Genomic DNA, 16,055 nt, shown 5'->3' on the forward strand with positions numbered 1-16,055 from the left:
CGTGATCAGACCTGATCTGGTTACTGATGTTACTAAATAAAATGTTACCTCAGTTTGTACCACTGTTGTTACTATAATGTTCACAGAAGTGCATCTAAAATGCACTGCAAGCATTTAAAACACTACCCCAGGCCCCCTGTATTTTTGTTTGGCATCGCACCTTTGAGAGTTGCCACTAATCCAAGTAACCTCCCTAATTCCCCCCTAATTTTTTTTCATAAATATCCCTAAAAGTCTGAGCCAGGTCGATATCTCTGATAATGGACTTCCATTTTCAGCATGTCTCATTGGTTTTCAATTATGATGTGGTTGGAATAACAGAGACTTGGTGGGATAACTCATGTGACTGGAGTACTGTCATGGATGGATATAAACTGTTCAGGAAGGACAGGCAGGACAGAAAAGGTGGGGGAGTTGTACTGTATGTAAGGGAGCAGTATGACTGCTCAGAGCTCAAGTATGAAACTGCAGAAAAACCTGAGTGTCTCTGGATTAAGTTTAGAAGTGTGAGCAACAAGGGTGATGTCGTGGTGGGAGTCTGCTATAGACCACCGGACCAGGTGGATGAAGTGGACGAGGCTTTCTTCCAGCAACTCACGGAAGTTACTAGATCACAGGCCCTGGTTCTCATGGGATACTTCAATCACCCTGATATCTGCTGGGAGAGCAATACAGCGGTGCACAGAGAATCCAAGAAGTTTTTGGAAAGGGTAGGGGACAATTTCCTGGTGCAAGTGCTGGAGGAACCCTAGGGGCAGAGCTCTTCTTGACCTGCTGCTCACAAACCGGGAAGAATTAGTAGGGGAAGCTAAAGTGGATGGGAACCTGGGAGGCAGTGACCATGATATGGTTGAGTTCAGGATCCTGACACAGGGAAGAAAGGAGAGCAACAGAATACAGACCCTGGACTTCAGAAAAGCAGACTTTGACTCCCTCAGGGAACTGATGGGCAGGATCCCCTGGGAGAATAACATGAGGGGGAAAGGAGTCCAGGAGAGCTGGCTGTATTTTAAAGAATCTTTATTGAGGTTACAGGGACAAACCATCCCGATGTGTAGAAAGAATAGTAAATATGGCAGGTGACCAGCTTGGCTTAACAGTGAAATCCTTGCTGATCTTGAACACAAAAAAGAAGCTTACAAGAAGTGGAAGATTGTACAAATGACCAGGGAAGAGTATAAAAATGTTGCTCAGGGATACAGGAGTGAAATCGGGAAGGCTAAATCACACTTGGAGTTGCAGCTAGCAAGAGATGTTAAGAGTAACAAGAAGGGTTTCTTCCGGTATGCTAGCAACAAGAAGAAAGTCAAGGGAAGTGTGGGCCCCTTACTGAATGAGGGAGGCAACCTAGTGACAGAGGATGTGGAAAAAGCTAATGTACTCAATGCTTTTTTTGTCTCTGTCTTCACGAACAAGGTCAGCTCCCAGACTACTGCACTGGGCAGCACAGCATGGGGAGGAGGTGACCAGTCCTCTGTGGAGAAAGAAGTGGTTCGGGACTATTTAGAAAAGCTGGACGAGCACAAGTCCATGGGGCCGGATGCGCTGCATCCGAGAGTGCTAAAGGAGTTGGCGGATGTGATTGCAGAGCCATTGGCCATTATCTTTGAAAACTCATGGCGACCCAGGGAAGTCCTGGACGACTAGAAAAAGGCTAATGTAGTGCCCATCTTTAAAAAAGGGAAGAAGGAGGATCCTGGGAACAACAGGCTAGTCAGCCTCACCTCAGTCCCTGGATAAATCATGGAGCAGGTTCTCAAGGAATCAATTCTGAGGTACTTAGAGGAGAGGAAAGTGATCAGGAACAGTCAGCATGAATTCACCAAGGGCAAGTCATGCCAGACTAATCTAATTGACTTCTATGACGAGATAACTGGCTCTGTGGATGAAGGGAAAGCGGTGGACGTGTTGTTCCTTGACTTTAGCAAAGCTTTTGATACGGTCTCCCACAGTATTCTTGCCAGCAAGTTAAAGAAGTGTGGGCTGGATGAATGGACTATAAGGTGGATAGGAAGTTGGCTAGATTGTCGGGCTCAACGGGTAGTGATCAATGGCTCCATGTCTAGTTGGCAGTCGGTATCAAGTGGAGTGCCCCAAGGGTTGGTCCTCAGGCCGGTTTTGTTCAATATCTTCATAAATGATCTGGAGGATGGTGTGGATTGCACTCTCAGCAAGTTTGCAGATGACACTAAACTGGGAGGAGTGGTAGATACGCTGGAGGGTAGGGATAGGATACAGAGGGACCTAGACTAATTAGAGGATTGGGCCAAAAGAAATCTGATGAGTTTCAAGGACAAGTGCAGAGTCCTGCACTTAGGACGGAAGAACCCCATGCACCGCTACAGACTAGGGACCGAATGGCTCGGCAGCAGTTCTGCAGAAAAGGACCTAGGGGTTACAGTGGACGAGAAGCTGGATATGAGTCAACAGTGTGCCCTTGTTGCCAAGAAGGCCAATGGCATTTTGGGATGTATACACAGGGGCATTGCCAGCAGATTGAGGGACGTGATCATTCCCCTCTATTTGACATTGGTGAGGCCTCATCAGGAGTACTGTGTCCAGTTTTGGGCCCCACACTACAAGAAGGATGTTGAAAAATTGGAAAGAGTCCAGCGGAGGGCAACAAAAATGATTAGGGGACTGGAACACATGACTTATGAGGAGAGGCTGAGGGAACTGGGATTGTTTAGTCTGCGGAAGAGAAGAATGAGGGGGGATTTGATAGCTGCTTTCAACTACCTGAAAGGGGGTTCCAAAGAGGATGGATCTAGACTGTTCTCAGTGGTGGCAGATGACAGAACAAGAAGCAATGGTCTCAAGTTGCAGTGGGGGAGGTTTAGGTTGGATATTAGGAAAAACTTTTTCACTAGGAGGGTGGTGAAACACTGGAATGCGTTACCTAGGGAGGTGGTGGAATCTCCTTCCTTAGATATTTTTAAGGTCAGTCTTGACAAAGCCCTGGCTGGGATGATTTAGTTGGGTATTGGCCCTGCTTTGAGCAGGTGGTTGGACTAGATGACCTCCTGAGATCCCTTCCAACCCTGATATTCTATGATATCAAATTTGTTCCATTTTCAAGAAACAAGATTTTTTTCCAACTGCCAGCCTCACAAACTCTTCCTTGGCTTTTGCAGTTAAACTGTGTTCTTTCCGTCTTGTGCATCAGCACCAGTAATATGTTTTGTGTAGGTAAAATTATGCCCTCAGCTACACCTGTACAACCACTTTAGTCATAAGTAGATTGCACAGGTGCACAGTTGCATGGGTATATCTGAATTTGGCTTTGAGTCATTATTAACGATGGATCCATAATACGGAAAGAACGATGTTATGGGGCTTATTCCATCACCCACTTACTTCCCTGGTCCTTCTCTCATGAACAGAGAGCAACAGTACCCGAAGTCCAAACTTGCAAACAATTCAATGTTTATTGGGGTGAACTTCCAGTAAGCAAGATTCCAGTTTCCTTCCTTAGTGTCCCCCTTCCCAGCTCTGACACCACAGAGGCTTACCTGTGTCCCTGTTCCCATTCCCCCCCCCCTTAGCAAAACATGATTCCAATTTCCCCACCCCCATTCCCCCCCTTAGTTCCTGATTGACTGCAGACTATATAGTAAAACTTGTGTTCTGCTTAGTCATACCTTAACCAATCATTTTATTAAAATGTAACTAAGCAATTCTAATCTATTGTAACATGATTATTTAACCAATTATATCCCACCACCTTAATTGGTTTACACCCAGCAAAATTAATTATACAGCAGACAGAAACAATCACAGAACCAGACAGAGATTATACAGACAAACAATAGGGAAATGGGACTACAGTGATAGAACAATAAAGAAATGAGGATTTCACATCCCAGCTATTGATAAGTGAGTTCTTGGCCAACAGGATGCTATCAAACTAAGTTTCCTTTTACATCTTCTAGGCACTTCCCTTTCTCTGGAGGCGATAGGCATTATCGGGACAGGATTGTATTCCTAACAGCCCAGTAGCACCTTATTTCAATGTGACTAGTTTGGAATGTGAGGATGTGACTGTTCGCTTCCCAGCTTATGGCTGCCTCTGCTGCTTAGCCAAAGGCCTTAGCCTAAGAACAGGGCCTCAGACTGTCACGGTAAGAGAAGGCCCTTACACTGGCAGACAGTGATTTTGATTTTCTTTTATACCTCTATAACTAGCTAAGTGATAAGAATACACCTAAATTCTTAGAATATAGGCCTTTACAGACAGGCCTGAATATCTATATCCTAAGAAGCCCAGACTGACTGTCAGAGCTCAGAGTTTATGGGCTCTCAGTTAGGGGGAGAAAATCTTTTGACTTGCAAATATAACAAATTTGATATGACATCATTGAGACACAATGAACATGGAGCTCTGCAATGCCATTTTTAGTTACTAACAGTACAAGTTCACATTATGTGTTATGTAGCATCTAGGGATGGTCAAGGACCGGGATCCCATTGTGCTAGGTGTGGTACACCTACAAAAGAAAAGGATGGTCCCTGCCCCAAAGACCTTCCTAAGTATTATGGTTTGTTTCATGAACACAAATGATTGGGGAATGTAAAGTAACAATAATCATCCTTTGCATTTCTATGGTGGTTTCTATCTGTAGATTTCGAAGCATTTTACAGACATTAATAAATTGAGCTTCATAAGATCCTTGTGAGATTAATATGTATTGTCCCAATTTTATAGGATGAAAATCAGGTACAAGAAGATTACGTGATTGGTCCAGCATCACACAGGAGGTCTGTGTCAGTGCTGGGAATCAGACTCAAGTCTTCTGGCTCCCAGATCTGTATTTTAACTGCAAAACTATCATTCTTCCCTACTTCAAGAGCTACTAGACAGGTTTATTTTCCAAATCTAGATTAACTGTGACTGTATTGAAATATTCAAAGCACTGTGATAAATTTATCATGTTATACAGCTAAATTGACATATGAGAGACCCCAGTTTTCTTAGAGCAAGAGACATACCACTAGCAAATACTTCACATACTGTATATCAAAAGTTCTCATCTGTCATAAACTGACGTAAATTCATGAGGAATTCCCTTCCATTAGAATATGAGAGCTACAGTAGCTCCTTGCTTAACGTTGTAGTTATGTTCCTGAAAATTCTACTGTAAGTGAAATGATTTTAAGTGAATCCAATTTCCCCATACGAATTAATGTAAATCTTATCTAAATTTAATTAATTTAATTTATTAAATAAATTATATTATATTAAATTAAATTATATAATATAATTTATATTAAAGTAATTACATATAATACAGTATAATAAACAAATATAATAATTTATTATAATAAGTTAAATAATTTATTTAATATAATTTATTATTAATGGAATTAATTTAAATCTTATCTAAATTTAATTGCAATAATCTGTGTAAATTGTAATAGTATAGTAAATTTAATTGTATAGTCTGTGTAACTAGCTGGAATCTTTCTCTGTAAAGGTATTCTTTTAAGAAACCCAAAGAAAACACATCTTGTCTAATTCAAAAGAATTAATGGACAGTTACAAATTCCTAGGGAATGGTATTAAATTTTGTAAATAAACACATGGTGTTCTAAACTTAAAAGAAAAAGTTGCTCTCGATGCCATATAATCTTTTTATTCTGCAGCAGAAATAACCTTTGTTGCTTGTGGATTTAGTGTCCTAAATGAACCTTTACTAAGAAGACCTTATTCTGTGTATGTGTAGATGGAGGGAAAAATACCTGAGACTCCTTTGCAAGATGCTCTTACAGCAGTGTGCTGCTAGTGGAGCATGATTTCATTTGACAATATGCTTCATGTTGTATCTTAATTAAATTAATTCATCCCAGTTTTTCACGATAGTCTGAAGTAGCCAGTAGAGACATTGGTACAAGCATACCCCTTTTTCATCTAGATTCATTGTGACTGACTTTCTGGGCTCTTACTGGAATTTCTGTAAAAAGTTTTATCTCTTCCCCAGTCTACTGTATTATCATTTTCTATATTGCTGAAAGTCTAGAATTCAGCATGTTTTCCTTCACCATTGTAAGTAGTCTCCTGTATCAAGCCTGAGTTACCTAAGTTGAGTGACACATTCTTCCCTGAGCAAGTCCTTGGGAGGCTTTGCGGCTTAGTGGATAGACTGGGACTCAGGAGACCAGGGTTCTATTCCTAGCTCTGCCACTGGTCTCCTGGATGACCTTGGGCAAGTCTCTATGCCTCAGCCTCCTCACATGCATGGTGGATACCTACCTCCTTTGTAAAGCACTTTGAGATCTACTAATGAAAAACATGATATAAGAGCCAGGTATTGTTAAAAATATCTGAATTCACACAAAAAACCCTAAAATTTTGATTCCACAGCCTTTTCAGGGTGGCGCTTATCTCCAGAAAGAGGGAAATGACTTAATATAAGACAGAAGGCCATAGGTGCTGTACTGGGATGAGTATACATTTAATTATCAGTAGACAGCTTCTTATCTCATGTTCACATACTTGTGCTGAAAAGTTTAGGCCATGGTTTTCCTCTTTCTTACATTAGTTTAAATCAGGATTAATCCAGCTGAGGTCAGTGGCATTACATGGGTATAAAAATATCACAAATGAGAGGAAAAGGCCAAGTATTTCTAACTTTTTAGAGGATTGGGACTATATCCTTTCACTTTTAGATTAAATTCACAGTGTGTAACAGAGCATTGTTTTGACTATGAAACCAATGCTCAGGTTGATGCATTGCTGTTGAACTTGCTGGGTGGAGGTCAAATTCATAGCCGGAGAACCTTCTTCTTATCCAAGTTATGGGAGAGGATGTTCTTGTACTCATTTAAAGTGATCCTTTGCCACCAATTTTAATGTATTCAAGTATAAATGGGACTTGTTGACTTGGTACAAATGCAAAGAAAGGCATGTCCTTTTACTTTTTCTTGCCTGCAGTGTAGATTATGTATTATTGTTCTGATCTCAGGGACAAGATGGTCATACTACTGGTTGTGCATATTTTTCACCAACTTTTCCACCACCTTTTTGGTGGAAGGAGTTGTGGGAAGTTTTTAATTCTCCAGGACAGAAGAAACAACCTCAGATGGCTTTGGCCCCTTGATGAGTTGAAGAATATATGTTTTTGTGGAGTTTACCTTCCAGGGTGGATAGAAATAGATGAATTAAAAAAAAAAATCAGATTCTTTTAACTTAAATAGGGTTTTTTGATTTTATTTGTTATAAATGTTTTTAGAAATAAACAGGTTTAGAAATAAACAGGTTTAAAATGACATCTGAATTGAATACAAAATATGTTAAGGCCTAAATTTATTATAATCTCTTAAAACATTTAAATAAAAAAAAGCTGAATCCATGAACCTCTATCAAAAATCTTGAGTTAAAGGCTGCTTGTCTATATATAGAGATTTTTTTTCCCCCAGTTCTATCTTCTGAGGTCAAGCTTTATAAATATGGCAAAATAGGTCCTATACTGTATTAAGGGCTTGTTTTGTTTAATAAAAATAAATTGTATATACTGTTTTGTGTGTTTAATTAAATTCCAGTTACCATCCAATGCAGCTTGATACAAATCATGCACAAAAAGTTAATTATCTAGTAAATAAGTAATGTATCATTCACCATTTTCTAACGTACTAAAAATGTACAATTAATACAAATCTAAAATATTAAGCTATATAATTGCTTAATAAATATATATAGTTATAGCGTACCCTAGGATATACCAAATCTAATGTAAAAGCTCTATTTACTTGTAAATCAACATGTTTTAATGTTTATATCAACCAATGAAAATGCACTTTTTTTAACAAAATTCCTGAGTACAAATGGAAAAGTTGATTAAAATCAATTTAAATCAAGACTTTCCACATGCTGATTTAAATAACCCTATTTAAATCAGTCCATCCAGATTTAATACCCAAAGGTAGAAATTCAGTCAATATCATATCTTTTAGAGAGAGGAAGATTATTTACCTGTTACTCTGGTTCTCTGAAGAATCTAGTTTCATACTTGCCCATCTTTTCAGAATAAGGCTAAGCTTTATTTGTCATTTATATTTCAGTATAATTTATACTTATAAATTAAGGAGTTTCTTGCTTTCTGTTAATCAGAGACCTTTAAGGGAACCTTCTGGAAGGCACTGATACACCAGTGGTTAATTGGTGTACAAAACATCCCTACTTGTGGTTTAAAGGGTTGAAACTCAGGCAGGATCTCTTTCTTTCTCTCTTTTTCCAATCTCGTGGAGGAAGCTTGAGACCATGCTGCCTATTTGCTCTGGTTCTAGGTGTTGTTTTGTTTGCCTGTTAATCACACTCTTTTCCTTGCTGTAGGTCTCACCAGACCAGTAGTTCTCAACCTGTTTACCATTGTGGACTGCATTCAATGCATTCAACCTATTTACTGTTTTGGGCTGCATTCAATACTACCTGTATGGCTCTGAGGATGTCACAGCTGTGTGCTGATTGGGCTGCAAGCAGTCCACCGGTCACAGGTTGACAACCACTGCACTAGACTAACTGCTGTGAATGTATACTAGGTGCAGGATAATAATATAAAAGTACTCCATGCTAGTAAAACTAAACTGGCTCCTTATTCAGTGAATTATTTACAGAGTTTCTGCAACTGCATTTCAGTCATGTGCAGATTGACTGACTTTCCTGATGCCTCGTCTAAACTCTTCCCTCCTGCAAATTATGCTCATTCATCCAAGTTCCATTCAGGTTGCCACACGGTCTAAGTGATTCTCCCTGGAAAGAAAACAAAGTGGGCTTGATATCTTTCATCAGGTATATTGGACATGGTCCTTGGGATCAGACACTCTGACAGTTCACATCCCATTTATCTTAGTGATACAATGGGAATATTTATGGAAATCTGAGATTATTCAGAATGATTAGAAAAGTTTATTTATAATCCTGACTGCTGCCAGACGCTATAGAAATGGGTATAGATTATATGGCAAATTGAAGAAGTCCGTGAAGTACAGCAGGAGAAAATGCCTCTTTGCTAGTGGTAGTTAGAGCGAGTTCTGGGTCAGTGAGTTTTGTTGACTCAGAACTAACTGCAGGCCTCTAAACCAGCTGTGTCTAGAGTGAGACTTTGAACTTGAGCCAAGCTCTCTCAAATTGGGAGCAAAAAGGCTACCAATAACTTTGTTCAGCTGGGTTACTGGACATTGACCAGAGGGGGGTATCCTGTGGTGATAAGCAAGAATTTCAGGAACAGCTTTGTCCCTTCCCTAGATAGCAACCCATGTAAATGTCACAACATAAATGAAATCATCTGTCATCTACATCAGGCGGAACAGGGACTGAGTTGGAGTGCAGCAATTTCTAGCCTCAGAGAATCGGGAACAAATGGAGCAGGGCCCAGCCTAAAACATCTAAATAAGTTCCTAGTGGAGGCTTGTCTTTAAAACATTCCCATTTTACCATCCTCGGACAGTTCTTATGTTTTGCAGATGAGTGGCAGACTTTTTTCCCCCTCCAACTTTAATCATTACCATTTGATCTTACATGTTTTCCCAGGCTCTCTCTAGGATCATGCTAGGAATAATACTGGTTTTAGGGAAGAAGGCAATTCATTTATCTTTTCCTGGACAATTTTTCTCATCAGGGTTCTTTACAGATATAAAACTGAAGCTAATATACAGTAAAAATAATGGTTCCTGGAATATCTTGTATTCAAGAACAAACAGGCACACAATACCAGGGAAGTCAATCATAAGCCTGGGCTGAGAATGAGTACAAGGTCTCATATTAGAAGAATGTTGAGCGAAGGTGAAGGTTGCCATAATAGAAAACAAGTGGTGTCACAAAAACAAAAATCCAGTACTTATTGTAGCCTATTGGGAATTCTGATCTCATACACAAGCATGTTTCAGTGATTCAGAATTCTTATGATACGAAGCCCTAATTCTGGGTATCCCCTTTCCATCTTGTCCTATCTCATCCATTGGCAGATATCTGGACCCAGTTGTATAATAACCATTCCCATATTGATGAATGAAGAGAAACAGATTTTTAAGGGATTTGCCTGATTCAATTAAGGGGATGGGTACCAGAAAGAGAACACAGATGGAACACACTGATTGAGTGAGGTCTCGGAGTACTGCTCCTTCCATAGTAGCAGACCTATTCTGTTTTTGACAATCTGTGTCTGTTTGTGTTTTTTGTAGTTATTATGAAAACCCTATTGGCACTATCCCAGAGAGAAATTCTCTTGTCCTGGGTCTAACAAAGTTTCTGATCTCTACATGCACTGTCTGCCAAGGGAGAGATGAATGTTAAGCCTTACATGGCAGAAGACATATTAGATGAGTAGCTCCTATACCCAGTAATATCTCACTAAACATAAGGCAATTTGTTGGGCTGGTAATCAACTTCTTTGCATTTGGAAACAGTAAATAAAGTGCCTCTGTATCCGGACCTGGGATGTGAGGTGGTGAATGACATTGTGCAAAGCTGGGTAGGGTCCCTACTATAAGTCTTCCTATCTTTTCCACTGCTCCCCAGGGAAATACAAAGGATAGGAATGAGAGAGTTGCAGTAATACTGTTTATGCTGCTATGGCTCTCAAACTTGATTAACTTATCATTGGAAATTTTGAGGTCTCTGTCTCACAGAGGAGGTCTGCTATTGCAAGACAAGCCCTCCATTGGGACTAGACAAGTTAAAATGAATATTTGGAAGAAGCGATTATTCTCGTGTACCCCCCAAAAGAAATCAAATAAAACTTATTCTGCTGGGTGATAAAAAGCCCATAGTTTAACTAGTTTAATCAGTGAAACATAGCCTTGAATGGTCATAGCCCAGGAGAGCTTTATTGTGTCCAAGCAAAAAAGGTCAAGGAGATGTCCCTATACTTCCTGTCCATTAAAGTAGGCCTCCCAGTGGTTACTAACCCTGATCAGATGAAAAAAGGTCAAGGAGATGTCCCTATACTTCCTGTCCATTAAAGTAGGCCTCCTAGTGGTTACTAACCCTGATCAGATGAGCTTTTTTTTTTTTTTTTTAAGCTGAGGGCTTTCTGTAACACGCAGTACTGTGCTTCTAATTCAGACAGGTAGTTCTCACAACTTTCATAGCATTCACTCAGTAATAGTCTCAAGTTGCAATGGGGGAGGTTTAGGTTGGATATTAGGAAAAACTTTTTCACTGGGAGGGTGGTGAAGCACTGGAATGCGTTACCTAGGATGGTGGTGGAATCTCCTTCCTTTGAGGTTTTTAAGGTCAGGCTTGACAAAGCCCTGGCTGGGATGATTTAGTTGGGGATTGGTCCTGCTTTGAGTGGGGGGTTGGACTAGATGACCTCCTGAGGTTTCTTCCAACTCTGATATTCTATGGTTCCCTAAATAAACTCAAGAAATACTCTTTCTTTGGTTAAGCATCAAAGGGTAGGTCTTCACTTATGGTGGTGTGTAAAGTACAGAGATAAATAAGTGATATAAATAAGTGTAAAGACAGTGAGGCACTGCTTAGGTGAGAAGTGTATAGACACACCAGACCCCTAGGGGGTGTGTGTGTGTGTGTGTGTGTGTATATATATATATATATATACACACACCTTACATGTCTCTCTACACCCCCAAGCAGTGCCTTCCATGCTGACACGACTATTTTTAGCAGTGTAGTGTCCCACTGTCAGAGCTTTTCCTTTCTGCAGTGGAAGAGTCCAGCAGCAGGAAAAGGCTCTGGCAGGAGGGAGGCAGTGGTGAAAGTCTCCAGCAGCTGGAGCCTTTTGCCAGAGCCTTTCACTGCCATGTGTCGCTACACACTGCAATGTGGACACAGCCTACCTTTTTCTGCAGCATGTAGCTACATGGACCCTAAATATCACCGCAAATGTAGACAAGACCAAAGTCCAGTCTTTAGGAGCACTGTCAGTCTCAGGGAAGAGTAGTCATGTCTCCCATATTCAGATCTGTTAGATAGCCATTAGTTCACCAAGTTCCATATATTGGTCATCCAGTCTCAGCCAATGCCATTTCCTTTATTTGGCAGAAGTCTTCTAAGAGCCTTAGTGCCCAGGGGAAGATGGAGGAGATATTTACATAAGATCTACCTCAGGTTGGATGTCCATAATTAAAGAATGATCCTGCTTCCCACCCTGGAGGCACATTGCTATGAACATTCCATTGTAATGGATCTGTAGATCTTAGCATGAAGAAGAATATGAAAATTTACTCATGCTTATCTGAAAATTTCCTTTCCTTAAGTAATAATATCCACAGATGTGGCCCACCCTGGAGACAAATGGATCATCCAGAATAGTGATGGAAACTAACATCCAAGGATATGGGTTTTGTTATCATTAAGTGGAATTTACCATTCTCTGTATCAGAAGAAATTTGTGTTTTTCCTCAAAGTATATTTAAAACAATCTGTACTTTTAAGAAAGTAGATTTGAATTTTCCTGGCTGTGGAAGTTATCTCAGCTGGAGGAAATTCAGGAGCTGGGGCATTCCCCTTCTGCCAGTGACTTACAGGTCTAAGTCTGTCTCTATGCTGCAAACAGGCTGACATTGTAATAGATCTGTGAACTTATTACTTAAGGAAATTTTCAGATAAACATGGATAAATTTTCCTATTCTTTTACTTAACTCCAGACTTCATTTCCCTTGTATATACTTGTGGTCTGTTTCCATATACAGATTTTCTTTCAGGGACTCCTGCTTTTTGTCTCTAATTAATTGCTTTGGTAAGCCCCATCATACCACTTAAACTTAATTCTCATTTTTTGAGGTTTACTAAAATTACTCACTCTCTTCCCCTAAACTCGATTTTGTTCTGAAACTATTTCTCCGAAGAACTTTATATGCTGTGCTATTGCTTTGTTACTCTTTTCTTTCTACCATTGACGTGATTGTTGACTCTCTCCATCCATCACTCTCTTCCACCCTTCAATCTTTTGCCTCTGTCTCCCATTTCAAAATCCACCCTGCTGATCTTCAGTCCTGGCTCATCCTCAACATCTGCTTCCTTTTGCTCCAGCTCTCACACTGTGGAGTGATTTCGGTGGAAATCCTGTGATCAGTCTGACTTCTCCACTACATATTTGTTCTCTATTTCAGTTCTGCCATCTTCCTAGCTGATTGTATCTCACACCCACAATCCCCTCTGCTTTTTTGCTACCTTTGGCCCTATCCTCAAACTCTCTGCTCCTCCTGCCTCCACTTCTCTCTCTCTCTCTCTCTCAGATTTCTTCCAAGGGAAAATTTACAAAATATGATATAACCTTCACCCTCCCCTCAGCGTGCCTTCTCCTTTACTCCTACAAATCTTGCACCCGTCACAGATGCAGAAGTTTATTTGCTTTCCTCATCCCATCTCCTGATCTCCCTTTTGCCCACTCGCAATTCTCTTCCCCCCCCTCCCCCAATTCGTCTCGTTAACTGCTCTATTTCTTCTGGCTCTTTCCCCTTCACAATACAAGCATTCTCTAGTCTTTCCAATCTTGGGGGAAAAAACCCAGCCAATTACCACCCTATCTTTCTTCTCCCTTTCATCTCTAAACTCATTTGAATGCACTGTCTACAAGTGCTGTCTAGAGTCCCTCCTCCAATGCCATCCTAAACCCTCTCTCTAATCCAGCTTCCTTCCCTTGCATTCCGCTCTTGCCAAAATGTCTAATTACCTCTTCCTAGCTAAAGCTCAGGACCAGTACTTCATTCTCATCCTTCTTGACCTGTCAGCCGCCTTCAACACATTTAACCATGTTCTTCTTGAAATCTTGTCTTCTGTGACTGTTCTCTCTTGGTTCTCCTCTTACCTCTCTAATCACACATTCAGTGTCCTTTGGAGGATGTTGTTATTCCTCCAGCTTTCTGTTGGGGTCCCACAGGGTTCTGTCCTTGGTTCCCTGTTTTTTTTCCCCTCTGCACCTTGTATCTTGCAAACCTCATCAGCAAACACAAATTCAACTACCCTCTACATGTGATGACTCTCAGATATGCTTTTCTTTCTAGCACCTATCCCCTTTTGTTCAAACTAAAATGTGGGCCTATTTCTCTGACATCTCCTTATGGATGTCTAGCTTGTGGCTCAAGCTAAACATGGCTAAAACAGAGGTATTCATCTTTTCCCCCAAACCCTTCCCGCTAATTCTTTCTCCATTATTGTGGACAACACCATCAACTTGCCTGTCACTTAGGCCTGTAACCCGGGCATCACCTTTGACTCGTCCGTTGTCCACGTCCTCACATCCAGGCTACGTCTCAGTCTCTAAAAATGGTCTTTCTTATCCACCCGCACAGTTAAAACTCTTCTCTAAGCTACTTGGTATGCTAAGCACAAGGTGGGATATTAGTTGATGTCTGCTACAGACTACCAAAACACACTAGGAGAAAGGATAACCAACTCTTTACGCACCTATCTTTTAATGTGTAGGGATAAAAAATGCTGTATGATGATGGGGGACTTCAGTTGGAGTGACATATGCTGGAGGTGATGTGCTGCTGGTTTTAATACATCCTTGGAATTTGAAAAGGCTATAGATGACAATTTCCTAACTCAGAAAGTGTTGCATCCACCATGGGGGAATTCTGTCTTCTGCCTCATCTTGACAGATAAAGAGAAACTGATCACATAGCTAAAAATTAATCGTAGCACAGGTACAAGTGATCAAGACTGGGTTATATTTATAATGTGCAATCAGAATAAACTCCAGATCAGTGATATGTATACTTGGTGCTTTAAAAGGGCCAATTTCACAAGGCTGAAAACAGTTATAAATCAAATAAGCTGGAAGGAAGAAATTAATCAGAAAAATGTGACTGATAATGAGGAATTGTTTAAGAACACTTTATGAGCTGCCCAAAAGGCACATTTGAAGAAGAAAATGGAAGAAAAGGGAAATTGACAGTAATGAATATAAATCAAAAGCTAGGAACTGTAAAAATTTGATAAGAAAAGCAAAGGAACATAAGGAGAAATTTATGGCCAGCAGAGTTAAGGACAATAAGGAATTATTAAAGTATATTAGGAAAAAAAAGTCTTAACATTAGTTGGTCCATTAGTAGATGGAAATGGTAGAATTATCAATAATAATGCAGAAAAAACAATAAACGTTCAATAAATATTTCTTTTATGTATTTGGGAAAAAACGGATGATGTAATCATATCATACGGTAACATTCTTTCCATTCACTATTATTTCAGAAGGATGTTAAACAGCAGACACTAATGTTAGACACATTTAAGTTAGCAAGTCAGATAACTTGCATCCAGGGGTTTTAAAAGAGCTGGCTGAGGATCTCACTGGACTGTTAATGTTGATTTTCAGTAAGTCCTGGAACACTGGGGATGACCAGAAAACTGGAAGAAAGCTAATGTTCTTCTTCGAATGGTGTCCCTGTGGGTGCTCCACTCTAGGTGTCTGTGCGTGCCTGTGCCGGAGATCGGAGATTTTTTGCAGCAGTACTTGGTTGGGGGAAGGGCGTGTGCAGGAGCTGTCTCCTGCAGCCGTTGGAGCCTCTTCTAGCCTCTTGTCCCTTCAGTTCCATCTGCAACCGAGGATGATTGAGAGGGACCTCTGTGGCAGTGCTAGCCTTGATACTTTCTGAAAGAAAGAAAGAAAAACATTACATAGTATCTTAGTATTAGTCTATACATAGTTACATAGTTTAGTTAGTTCCTCTTAAAAGCTTTTTTTCTTAAAATAAAAAATAGAAAATAAATTCTTTATTTAGTTCTCAGTTTAGGAATAGCTCTACGGTTTACCACTCCATTTAACTTCCCGCCCTCATCTATCCAGCAGGTTCTGGGAGGGACTTAATTGTAGTCATTCTGGGCTCAACAGGATTTAAAAAGTGTGACTTATGCCGGTCTCTGATGGCCACGCATCCTGAGAAACTCATATCTCCCAGAAATGCATATACTGCAGCAACTTGAAGTCAAGAGCAAGATGTGATAGGGATTTCGGTTTGAAAATGCTTATGATGGAGAAATCCCTCCAACCTCCGCAAGAGATGTCCTCCAGGGAGTCTCCTAAAGCAAGATCCCTAAGCAGCGATAAGGCTCTGACTTCCAGAATTGTCAGGAAGTGAGCCTTGACCTC

General features: G+C 40.3%; 1 protein-coding gene across 8 annotated transcripts in view; it reads left to right on the plus strand.

The window, feature by feature from the left end:
• The window catches only part of FANCC (FA complementation group C), a 156,769-nt gene that overhangs the window by 5,276 nt on the left and 135,438 nt on the right, over nucleotides 1-16,055 (plus strand). For 2 of the 8 annotated variants that reach the window (XM_073344981.1, XM_073344980.1), the window contains exon 1: nucleotides 4,340-4,861. The exons of 4 other annotated variants lie outside the window; for them this stretch is intronic. The gene's annotated coding sequence lies outside the window, so the exon portion shown is untranslated. Of the gene's footprint in view, nucleotides 1-4,339; nucleotides 4,862-16,055 lie in introns of those variants that run through there. 2 more of the 8 variants (XM_073344974.1, XM_073344978.1) reach the window with 2 other exon arrangements.

This window comes from Lepidochelys kempii, chromosome 5 (genome assembly GCF_965140265.1).
Source record: "Lepidochelys kempii isolate rLepKem1 chromosome 5, rLepKem1.hap2, whole genome shotgun sequence".
NCBI classification, from domain to species: Eukaryota; Metazoa; Chordata; order Testudines; family Cheloniidae; genus Lepidochelys; species Lepidochelys kempii.